Raw genomic sequence first — 12,243 nt, forward strand, 5'->3', positions numbered from 1 at the left:
CCTTCTTGATGAATCTAGCCCCATGTATAGTTTGGGAACATTCTATTGGAAATTAACACAGAAAATCTGTGGCATGCTCAGGCTTCACACTGTACGTGCATAAATCAAGTGGAAAATGCAGTGTTCCAGAATCCAGATCAGACTTAAGAGGACCCTCCTAGGAGGAGAGCAAGCTCTCCTGATGGACTGGAACCCAAGACAAGGAGCAAATCTTGAGCCAGAACAGAACTGGAGGGGGGAACTAGACCTATGCTACCTAAGAGCAACCCGGTGTCAGGTCAAAAGCGTGCCGGGACAAAGGCGCGAGCAGACAACTGAGCGCAGTGCGGAGGCGCGCGCCGAAGAAAAATACTGTTTTTAGGGGCTACGATGGGGGGTGTGGGGCGGAACCCCCCCCACTTTACTTAATACAGATCGCGCCGCGTTGTGGGGGTGTTGTTGGGGGTTTGGGGGGTTGTAACCCCCCACATTTTACTGAAAACTTAACTTTTTCCCTGTTTTTAGGGAAAAAGTTACGTTTTCACTAAAATGTGGGGGGGGGCTCCCCAACAAAAACCCCCGTCGCAGCCACTAAAAACAGTCTTTTTCTTCGGCACGCGCCTTTGTCTTCCGCGTTACTGTCTATGAACCGAGCAATCCCAATAAGAAGTTGGGGGAAAGGCATGCTTTCCCTGATTCCACAGAGAGCAGATTCCACAGAAAGACAGCAGAGGTGGAGTTCCAGCCTAGCTTTGAGAGGCTAGAGAAGTCCACCCCTACGGAAATAGAAGATGCCAAGAACTGGACTGGAGAGCCTGAGACTGAGCCCATGGATTATACAGACCTGGAGGCAGAGACTATTTCTTGAGGTATGTAGATATAAAGGGAATAGTAGAGGCAGTAGAACTGGAAGCCTGAATGTTAAGAACAGCCTGCTATCCCCACTAGTGCTATGGCAGCCCTGGAGTAGAGCATAGTGCTGAATTGTCAGAGGTTTATGAGCAAACAAGCTGATAAGCCTTAGGGACTTGTGAAAAGGAGAAAAAAAAGAACAGACAAAATAAACATTGGTTGGAGGAGGTGCTAATGACCTAAGGGACTTAAGAACAGCATTATTGCTTGAAAATTGTGGATACCGCTAAAGCAAAGGACTATTACGAGTAATTATTAATTCTGTTGGGTGCAGAGTACTAGGGACCTGTTATGTTGAACCTCATTTGCATATTTATCAAGGAGTTGTTCCATTCTACATATGTTGGGATTGTTATATGAGACAAGGGAGTTTTGCAGACTTCAAGCCAAAGCTGGCATACCATTGTGGATAGCTCATAGATGGGTAGTGACAGTGTTGCTGCAAAGTTTTAAAACCATTTTTCAGTTCACCCTGAGATATAAAATACAGTGGTACCTTGGAATCCGAACTTAATCCGTTCCAGAACCCCGTTCAAGTTCCAAAACGTTTGCGTTCCAAGACAATTTTTCCCATTGAAAATAATAGAAACTGGATTAATCTGTTCCTTGGTCCCACAAAGACAGCAAGATTGAGACACCCACCGGCAGAGACAGCAAGATTGGCAACTGCAAGCGGTGCTCAGCCCAAACCTTCCCTCCCAGGCGGAAACAGGAAGCTGCGTCAGAGGGGAAGCTTTGGGCTGAGCACCGCTTGCAGTTCGGATTCCAAAGCAGCGTTCGGATTCCGGGGCAAAAATTAAGGGAAAAAAAAAAGGTTGGATTCCAGGTAGAGGTCTGCACAGGAACGAGGATCACGGGAAACCCGCGGGTCCCGTGGGGGTCCCGCGGGAATCCCACCTAACCCACGGGACTCCCATGGGGACCCCCCCTCTGGTCCATGGGACTCCCACGGGGATGGAAGGCTTTGGAAGCAGGGTTCGTCCATATAATATAATGGACACGTCAGCCTTAGTAAAAGAAGGTGTTTATAAGTTAATTACCTGGACAGAAAACAAAAAAAGGGTTCCACCAAAGAGATTCCACAAGGAAAACAGCAGCGCAAACACAAAAGAAACTGTGGAATTGATGATCTTGTCAGAAGTAATTGCTGCTTTTTATGGGGACGGGCGGGGATGGAGGTAATTCCTTGCGGGGATGGGTGGGGATGGAGAGGATCCTGACGGGGACGGGTGGGGACGGAGAGGATCCTGGCAGGGACGGAGAGGATCCGGGTGGGGACGGAGAGGATCCTAGCAGAGACGGGTGGGGACGGAGAGGATCCTGACAGGGATGGGTGGGGACGGAGAGGATACTGGCGGGGACGGGCGGGGATGGGTGGGATTTTTGTCCCCGCGCAACTCTCTAATTCCAGGTCATTTGAGTTCTGGGGCGTTCGGATTCCGAGGTACCACTGTAGAAGGAAATAAAGACCTCTGCAAACTGGGAGCAGCAATTTCATGGATTTCCTTGCTCTATCTGTGAGTTGAGTTTTCTCCTGATGACGGTTTCAACATACATATTAAGTATGTTTGGGCTAATAGTGTTCTATGACACCACTATCACATACACTGAAGCCTCTCACATTATCCATTCATCCTGCCTGAAGCCTCCTGACCCCCCCCTCCCCCGATCAGAAGTCTGATGCTTCCCAACACCCTATCAGAAATCTGATGACCCCCATAAGCCCCTGATCTTATACTCTGAAGCCTCCCACCATGCTCCTCTCACTACGAAGGCCCCTCATAGCTGTCTTCAAACCCACTGAGATCCCCATCCACAAATGGAACTTACATACATGCAAGGCCTGGTGGTCCAGCGGCAAGGTAGGAGAGCAATCTCATGGTATTACTGCTAGGGGTCAGCAATGACATTTTGATCCCTTAAAGCCAGACAGAGCAGGAGCAGACGGCAATTACGCACTCCCACCCCTTGCCACTGGACCAGCACAACAATCTTCCCTTTGTCATAGAAGACACAGTAAGCTGGTCAGTAAACATCGTAAACTAATTATCCCACCTCCCTTGCTCCCTGCTCCAGTGCTCATAGGAGCAGCGAAGCAGCGAAGAGCATTCATTGCGCTGGCTGGCACTAAAAACCTCTTATGCAGTTTTGTAAAATCGGGGCATATACTTTAGCTACCAAATGGCATTTCACCTTGAGCCTCTGATCAGTAGCATTCACAGGCCACATAGGGCTCCTTTTACGAAGCTGCGTTAGTGGTTTTAGCGCGCGCTGCAGATTTGCGCATGCTAACTCCGCGCTACGCGCCAAAAACCAAAGCCAGCTCAATGGTGGTGTTAGCGTCTAGCCCGATAGCGCAGCTTCGTAAAAGGAGCCCATAGTCTTCTGATACAGCTTTAATCCATGTTCTATTTCTAATGACAATGAAGTTGCTGCATCTCTCTTGCTTCGCTCCTCTCCGAGTATATTAACCAATTAGGTCAGTGGTCTCAAACTCAAACCCTTTGCAGGGCCACATTTTTGATTTGTAGGTACTCGGAGGGCCTCAGAAAAAAAAAATAGTTAATGTCTTATCAAAGAAATGACAATTTTGCATGAGGTAAAACTCTTTATAGTTTATAAATATTTCTTTTGGTTAAGTTTTAATAATAATATTGTCATTTATAGCTAAAGAGACATATGATCAAGAAACAGTTTTATTTTACTTTTGTGATTATGATAAACATACTGAGGGCCTCAAAATAGTACCTGGCGGGTCGCGAGTTTGAGACCACTGAATTAGGTGGATACATCCCTATGACTTCTACTCAGCATTTTTTTGCATCAGACATTATTGTCTTCTCTCAGCTTCCCAAAACACTGAACAGCTTTCTTTCCATCAAGCTCCTACTTTTCTTCAAAATCTCAGAATTAAACCCATTGCATTTCACTTCTCTGTGTTCCTCTTCCCCTCTCTGCTTCTCTACAAACAGCCTGGCTTTTCCTTTGATTCCAGCAGCTCTCAGAATAGGCTCCTGTGTCTAACTTCATTCACCCGTATTCTAAACCCTAACTGCTTCCTCACTGCATCTGCCAGACTGTTGTTCTGATCACCTTCCTGTTAGTGCAGGACTCATAAGGACTGCATTTCCCAGAATGACCATGAGCTCGCCTATGCTCTTTGGAGCTCCATCTAGTGATCAACTGCTGTATAACCGCTGCTGTAAAAGCTGCCTGACTTTTAACAATGCATACATTTGCCCATATAGAATAAAATGTTCTATGGAAAAAGAGGTGCATTTCAGAATCCTGTTGTGCAAACTTAGAAATACATATTATTTCATAAAAATGTATATAAATAATCATCATTCAGTTGTAATCTAAGAATCTTAACTGTAATTGTACTGGAAAAATTAAGAATCTTATTGTAAGCCACTATGAATCCTTGTTGAAGTTTCTGGGATATAAGAATTTGTATGATATATTATACATACATTGTGTTGCAAACTTAACATTCAAATACACTTTTTCATGTGATCTGCTTTGTAAAAGTTTAAAACTCTGCCTACATTTTTGCCATCAAGCACTCTTTTGAAGATTTACTCTTAAAATTGTACCCAATTAGGCTTCGTTTGATTATTCAAATTTTAATTTCCAATTAAAAATATTAAAATAATTTTACAATACTGAAAATATTCCCATTAAAAAAATACAGTTTATTAAGACATAGAAGTTTATGCCTTTGGACCACGAATTATTTCCCATCAAACCACCCTTTTGCAATAAGAGGACTGGGTTCTTTTCAATTATTTCACAAGACTTTGTAAACACTGTTGTTTACAAAATATCTAGAGGTCCTTCCTAGATGATTTATTAGTTATTAAGAATTAAGGCATGATTATTCTGGTTATTCCTGCACATGGATTTTTTTGCTATATCTTTTAACTAGAAATCTTGTTATTTTATAATTTTGCTGAGTCGAGCTCCTAACTGGTGATGACCCGGTCTATATATTCAAGTTATAGTTTAGTCCCCATTTCCCTTACTTTTTAAAATTTATCTCGACGTAATTATATTTCCCATCCCCCCATTTTTCCTCCTGAATCAGCACGTCGTGCTCCATCCCTCGCAGCGTTCAAAATCAAATCCAAGCTAAAAGCCCGCTCTTTTGAATCTGTTTTCAACTCTTAACTCCCACTCACTGCTTTCAGATACCTAGACCCACTGTGTCATTTCTTCTACCATTAATCTCCCCAACCTTGAAATGTCCCGTTTAAATTAGTTTGTAAGCTCTTCTGAGCAGGGACTGTCTATTGTATGTTAAAATGTCAGATACCTAAACCCACTGTATCATTTCCTCTACCCTAATCTCCCCAACCCTGAAATGTCCTGTGTAAATTAGATTGTAAGCTCTTCTGATCAGGGACTGTCTATTGTATGTTAAAATGTCAGATACCTAGACCCACTGTATCATTTCCTCTACCATTAATCTCCCCATCCCTGAAATGTCCCGTCTAAATTAGTTTGTAAGCTCTTCTGAGCAGGGACTGTCTATTTCTATTGTATGTTAAAATGTACAGCGTTGCGTGGGCCTTTCAGCACTTTAGAAATAATATATAGTAGTAGTAGTTAGTCTCATTTAGGGGTCCTTTTATCAAGCCGCAATAGCGGGGTTAGCACGTCGGACATTTCATCACACGCTAACCCCCAGCTAAAAAAATAACACCTGCTCAATGCAGGCGTTAGCGGCTAACGCAGCAGGCGGTTTAACGCGCATTAAACCCCTACCGCAGCTTGATAAAAGGACCCCTTAGTCTGTCTATTCCCCCTTTATTTTTAACTACAGCTGTTTTTATTTTTTATATTATTAATTTCATTGGAAACCATTTAGATATTTGTGATAGACGGTATATCAAGTAACTAATAAACTTGAAACTGGAACAAAAGCATGTATTTAGGGGTCAGTTTTAAATGGGGGGTTTTCCTCCTCAGGTTAAGACCCTGCTTATATAGTCAGTCATAGCCTTATATAAATTTTCAGCCTTTCTACTCAAACACTAAAGTAGAGCCAGGGTATTTTCCGTAGGGGAATTATCAAAGGAAACATACGTCCATACTTTCCCTTAGAAAACTGGTTAATTTCTTGTATACCTGCTACCAACTTAAGCAGCACATTGCAAAATTGCTTTTACAAATGCATTGCATCTATAAATGTTTAGCTTTGTTATAAGATTATTTAAAACGTAGTGTAGGCATAAAAAAATCCTATACGTACCCTTATGGTATCCCCTGTCTCTTCTCCTGCTTATGATCTTTCCGAATGCAGAGAGGCTTGCCACCAAACAACCAGATTTTATATGGAACTTGCTCCTTATCTGGCAGTCATTCTATCAGCTAAAGATATAACCCCAGCGTATTGAGGAAAGTGATCACCAAGGTTAAGCATGAATAGTTAAATTCTAATCACCTTCTGGAGTATTACATAGCTAGAAAGGAATGGTTCCGTACTAATTAGATGACAATATAACACACCATAAGAATTATTCTATACACATAAGCCCTAGACATATTGATTTCTTCTCTTCTACAGTCAAACCTTGGTTTGCGAGCATAATCCATTCCAGAAGCATGCTTGTAATCTGAAGCATTTGTATATCAAAGCGAATTTCCCCATAGAGAATAATGAAAACTCAGACGATTCATTCCACAACCCCAAAACTTTAATACAAAATACTGTATGTACTCATATTGTAAGACCTCGCTCATTTAGAACAGTCACTACACTCCCGTAGCGTCAGAGAGAGAAGAATCATTGGCTCAGTTGTGATGTGTGTATACTGTATGTACTTATATTGCAAGACCATGCTTGTATATCAAGTTAAAATTGAATCAAATGTTTTGCTTGTCTTGCAAAACACTTGCAAACCAAGTTACTTGCAATCCAAGGTTTTACTGTATATTTCTTTTACTTCCAAATACAAAGTAATATTTATGTTTTACTGTGATTTAAAAAATACACTGACTGATCATCAAAGCGATCTAGGTGCCTGCTTAAATTACTTTCCACTATCTAAGTGTGGAATTTTAATGGCAACCAGCTGTAGAGTGCCATTGAATATCCCTGCACTGCCAAAAGTGGGCAGGTCAGAGACGGCGCTGGGGCTGAGCCTGCGATTACGTGGGTGTTGGCAATATTCAGCGCTGACACCCGCATAGCTAAGCGGCCTAATTTAGGACAGTGCAAAAGTGTGCGAGCCGCTGTGAGAGGTCGTGGAAGCCATTTTGAAATAGAGCCACAAGAGACGGGAGCGAGAGGGCTGTGCTTCTGCCCCCCCCCTCCCCCCCAACGATCCCCTCTGGACCACCAGGGTGACACGTAGGCCTGAGAAGCCTACCTAGACATTGGGGGGCTCATTCGGAGATAGAGACTTAGAGCATCATGGGGGAGAGGATATAAAAGAGGGGAGCTATTGGAAAGGCCAGGAGGGGGTTAAGCACTCAGCCAGCCCAAATTTAGCCTCCAATATTGAATGCCAGTGCTGGTTTACAATCTAATCCCTACTGAAAGCTTTTCATAGTGAAAGCTGTTTGATTATCTTATGGACAATTATCGTATGGACAATTGCTGAGGTTTAAAAACATATCTAACTCCTTAGTTATTAATTTATATTCTGCATATCCTTCAATTCTATGCAGATTACAAATTATTCAGGTACTCAAGCATCACTCCCAAACTGTCCCAATTGGCTCTCACTATATCTAATGTATGTGGGGCAATGGGGATGAAGTGACTTGCCCAGGGTCACAAGGAGCAGTGTGAGATTTGAACCCGCAACCTCATGGTGCCGAGGCTGTAGCTCTAACCACTGCACCACACACTCCCACCAGTCCCACCACTCCTTACCAGGTACAGTAAAATCTGAGGAAAATGCTTCTAATACTCGTATCCTAAATCTAAGGCCCTATTTTACAAAGGCGGGCTAAGCGTTTTAGCGTGGATTTAGCACATGCTAAATCAGCGCATGCGCTGACCGCTAACACGTCCATAGGATAACGGTATAGAGTACGGTACTGGGGTTTAAGAAAGGACTGGACAATTTCCTGCTGGAAAAAGGGATAGAGGGGTATAGATAGAGGATTACTGCACAGGTCCTGGACCTGTTGGGCCGCCGCGTGAGCGGACTGCTGGGCGCGATGGACCTCAGGTCTGACCCAGCGGAGGCATTTCTTATGTTCTTATGTTATAACATTCATGCGTTAGCGTTTAGCGCGTGTTTAGTGCGCTAAAAAACTTAGCGTACCTTTGTAAAAGAGGGGTTAAGGTTTATGATTATTATTTATTGAAGAGGGGTTTTATATATGGATTGGGCAATATGCATTGATCTTCACTGAAAACATGTACTGTAAAATATTCGTGAATAAAATGCACTCAGATTGGTAAACCAGGTCTAGGTTCTTGTTTACTTACAGATAAGTCCAAGCTAGGTAGCACAATTGTATATACATATGCTGTACAATATTTACATTTGGGATCTTATGCTAGGGGAATACTGAGAAGAGAAGACTGAGAGGGGATCTGATAGAGACTTTTAAATTGCTAAAAGGAATCGACAAAATGGAGCAAGCTCACTCACCAGCAGGGGGAAAGGATGGAGAGCAAGAAATAGCTTTATTCACATTGGCGAATGTGACCCAGACTCGGACCAGAGGTCATGGACTGAAGCTGAGGGGGACACGGCCAGGACAAATGTCAGAAAGTTCTGCTTCACACAGCGAGTGGTGAACGCCTGGAACTCTCTCCTGAAAGAGATGGTGGAGGAAACCACCATTCTAGGATTTAAGGGAAAATTGGACGCACATCTTCTTGCAGGACACATTGAGGGATACGAGTGACTAATGTACGCACCAGGGTGCGCCTGGCTGAGCCTCCGCGTGTGCGGATCACCGGACTGGATGGATCCCAGGTCTGATCCGGTGCAGGCATTTCTTATGTTCTTATGAATATGCATTAAGCGAGATATTATTTCATTCTGAACTAATTGTGCACTCACTTGCTCTGTTTGGCTTTCTGGAATGACCTTTCACTTTAATTATCTGTTCTACGCTAGAGAAGGTTCAGTCTTGATTATCTGGAAGAGTTCTTTCTGCTGTTCTTCTGGAGATGGGGCTAGATTCACAAAGTAAACTGTCCATGTACCGATCGGTTTGCGACCCCTCTGCGACCCTGACCCGATTCACTAACCTCTCCTCCGATCCGATTCCGATCCGTGCATGCAAATGAGGGGAAACGGCAGGCAAAGTAGGCAGGGACGCGATTCACCAAACTTTTCAGAGAACCCCAACTGGGCTGGCCGATCCAAAAAGAAACGACTGCTGAGGACCAGTCGTTCAGGTCCTTTCCGACTGCCCTGCCTTCTGCTGCCCTGCTTCTCTGCCCCGATCTGCTCTCTGCCCCATTTCAGCCCTTCTCGTGCCTGCCCCGTCTCAGCCCTTCTCATGCCTGCCCCGATCTGCTCTCTGCCCCTCTCAGCCCTGATCTCCTGCCCTTCCTCGACCTGTGAACCCGTGGTTTTAAACCGCAGGTTAAAACTACGGGCTCGCTTGGCCAGAAAGTTTTACAAAAAGGTCACCTCTCTAGACGCATGCGCAGACCATCTACAGATGGTCTGCGCATGCGTCGGGATCGCTCTCTAGTGATCCGTGCGGTGGGGCGAGTCATCGATCATCCCCATTTGAATGCAGACCTTTTGTGAATTCGTCAGCCTGCATGCAATTGGGCACGGATCGGACACTGAATCGGGGTTTAGTGAATCTAGCCCCATTGGTTCTTTCTTTCTGCTTCCCCAGATAATTGGAGAGATTATCCTACTTTGTTTTCTTTATCTTGTTTGGTTTTTTTTTTTATTGCCTTCTATAGAATTGAAGGAATGCAATATGATGACCTCATCTTTCATCGGCATCAGTTTATACCAGTGCTTTAAAGGCTATAGGGTGGCAGGGTCTTTAGTTTTCAGTTCTATATTCAATTCAGTTTGAAGTTGTTTATTCCACTTAATCAGCAGACTGATGAAGCTTTCGGAGTGTATTCCATTGAATCAGTCACTTTTGAATTCATTTCATCTGCAGACAGGTGATTGGCTCCTCTCAACATTTCTTTTGTTCAAGATGGCCTTGTTCTTTAGCTAAAGGCTAAACAGAGTATCTGCTTCTCAGAGCTTGATATGACAGGCAAGTTTCTAAAGGCAATTTCTATATTTCACAACATTAATAGTCCAGAATCTAATAAAATCAATAATAACCTGGTTTTAAATGTGCAGAGCACAGGTATCTAAGGCATGGGGCAAGCCACTGCTTGTCCTGGATTGGTAGCATGGAAAGTTGCTTCTCTTTGGGTTTTGGCCAGGTACCAGGGACTTTGGCCACCGTGAGAACGAGCTACTGGGTTTGATGGACCATTGGTCTGACCCAGTAAGGCTATTCTTATATTCTTAACCCTTCAGAAAGCCTTGTGCATTTTATTTAATCAGCCTCTGCTATCTGGATTGCTGATTGGAGAGCCCTCTCTAACCCCTGAAGCAGTGTCAACAAAACTTCATTGAACGGGATTATGGTTGGGCATTCACTGAGTCACAGCAGGAGTTAAGAGATTGTCACAAACAGATTTGATTACAAGCAGAAGATAAAAACCACCGATATGTACATTTGTAAACTAAGGGCTAGATTCACTAAGCCCACCAATCGTGTTTGATCATGTACTGACTCAATTTTCCTCTGACCCGATTCACTAACCTCTGTGCCGATCATCCTCCGATCCGATCCGCACATGCAAATGAGGGATAATGGCATGCAAAGTAGGAAGGCAGCGATTCACTAACCAAAATCAGGCACGCCGACTGGGCTGCTCTCTGCCCCGACTCTCCTGCTCGCCCTTCCCTGCGGTGCAAACCCATGGTTTTAACCCACAGGTTTAAAGCGGGTTAAAACCACGGGCTCGCGAAGGTAAAAAAAATTTTTTTTAAAGTTTCCAGCTCTGTAAGCATGCACAAACCATCTACAGGCAAAGAAGATGGTCTGCGCATGCGTCAGGATCGTTCTGTAGCGATCTGTGTGGTCGGTAGGGGACATACCTCTGATCGCCCCCATTTGCATGAGGACGCGTTGAGAATCAGTCGGCCTTCCACGAATCGCCCACAGATCAGATAGGAACGGTGGGCTTAATGAATCTAGGCCTTAAATGTTAAAAATCAGTTTTCTGTATTCATAGTTTGCAGCCCTTGTAGCAAGAATTTCTTGTAGTTTTTTTTTTTTTTAATGTGTGTGTGTGTCATCATCATACTGGAAAAGACTAAAGGTCTATGAAGTCCAGTATCCTGTTTCCAACAGTGGCCAATCACAACCTGCAAGAGTTAAACAGATTTTATGCTGCTTATCCTTAGAATAAGCAGGGGATTTACCTAAGCTTATGGACTTTTATTTTAAGAACTTGTCTAAACCTTTTTTTTTTTTTTTATATATACCCTGCTAGGCTAACTGCTTTTACCATGGTAAATTTATCAAAAGGACTGTAGCCCTTCAGTTAGAGCTTTTTTTAATATACCTCTGCCAATCTGGACTCTTTCCAAGTTGGTTTCAGGCTAGGATATAGGACTGAGGATATGTAATAGTCTTGAAAAGATGAACTGAGGAAAGACTTTGATCGGGAATCAGAGTCTACAGTACTGTAGTGCTGCTTGATCACTCAGCAGGTTTTGAAATGATAAGTTATACAATATTATTACATGATACCAAAGTACAAAATCTCCCAAACCAAACACAAACTGGTACTTAATATCACTGGTTTGTTTATAATTTTTAGAATAAGCTAACCAACCTATTTTTAACCATTGGCGCCCCTTGCCATAAGCCTTGTGTCCCAGTATGGCACCTCTTATGTTCTCACGTGAGCCAAGTATGGGACAATCAAGCCATTGTGACATCACTGATGAGGTTGGTTCTTAGGCCTTGGTGGAATGAGGCATTATGACATCACAATCTGAGCTCTAGAATGTTGCTACTTCTTGGGTTTCTGCCAAGTACTTGGGACTTGGGTTGGCCACTGTTGGAAACAGGATACTGGGCTTGATGGACCTTTGGTCTTTCCCAGTACGGCACCTCTTATGTTCTTACGTCAATCAACTGCTAGGTGTTGTTTTTAGAATTGTGCCTAAAAGCACCTATCTAGACTTAGGCACCGGTAGGCATTCTGTTAGGTGTTGATATCTTAGACCAGGGTTTTCCTGGCCTAATTTACCAACACTTAACACAGACACTTACCAATGCCTAAGTCATACCATGCTTATTCTCTACCCTTAATCACACCCAGGGCAGGATTAA

General features: G+C 43.5%; 1 protein-coding gene across 2 annotated transcripts in view; it reads right to left on the bottom strand.

Moving 5' to 3' along the window:
• SI (sucrase-isomaltase) overlaps positions 1–12,243 on the bottom strand; it is a 179,169-nt gene that overhangs the window by 159,939 nt on the left and 6,987 nt on the right. The window contains exon 1 of one of the 2 annotated variants that reach the window (XM_033957603.1): positions 6,146–6,248. The exons of the other annotated variant lie outside the window; for it this stretch is intronic. The gene's annotated coding sequence lies outside the window, so the exon portion shown is untranslated. Of the gene's footprint in view, positions 1–6,145; positions 6,249–12,243 lie in introns of those variants that run through there. 2 annotated transcript variants of the gene reach the window in all.

Source organism: Geotrypetes seraphini, chromosome 9 (genome assembly GCF_902459505.1).
Source record: "Geotrypetes seraphini chromosome 9, aGeoSer1.1, whole genome shotgun sequence".
Taxonomy (NCBI): domain Eukaryota; kingdom Metazoa; phylum Chordata; class Amphibia; order Gymnophiona; family Dermophiidae; genus Geotrypetes; species Geotrypetes seraphini.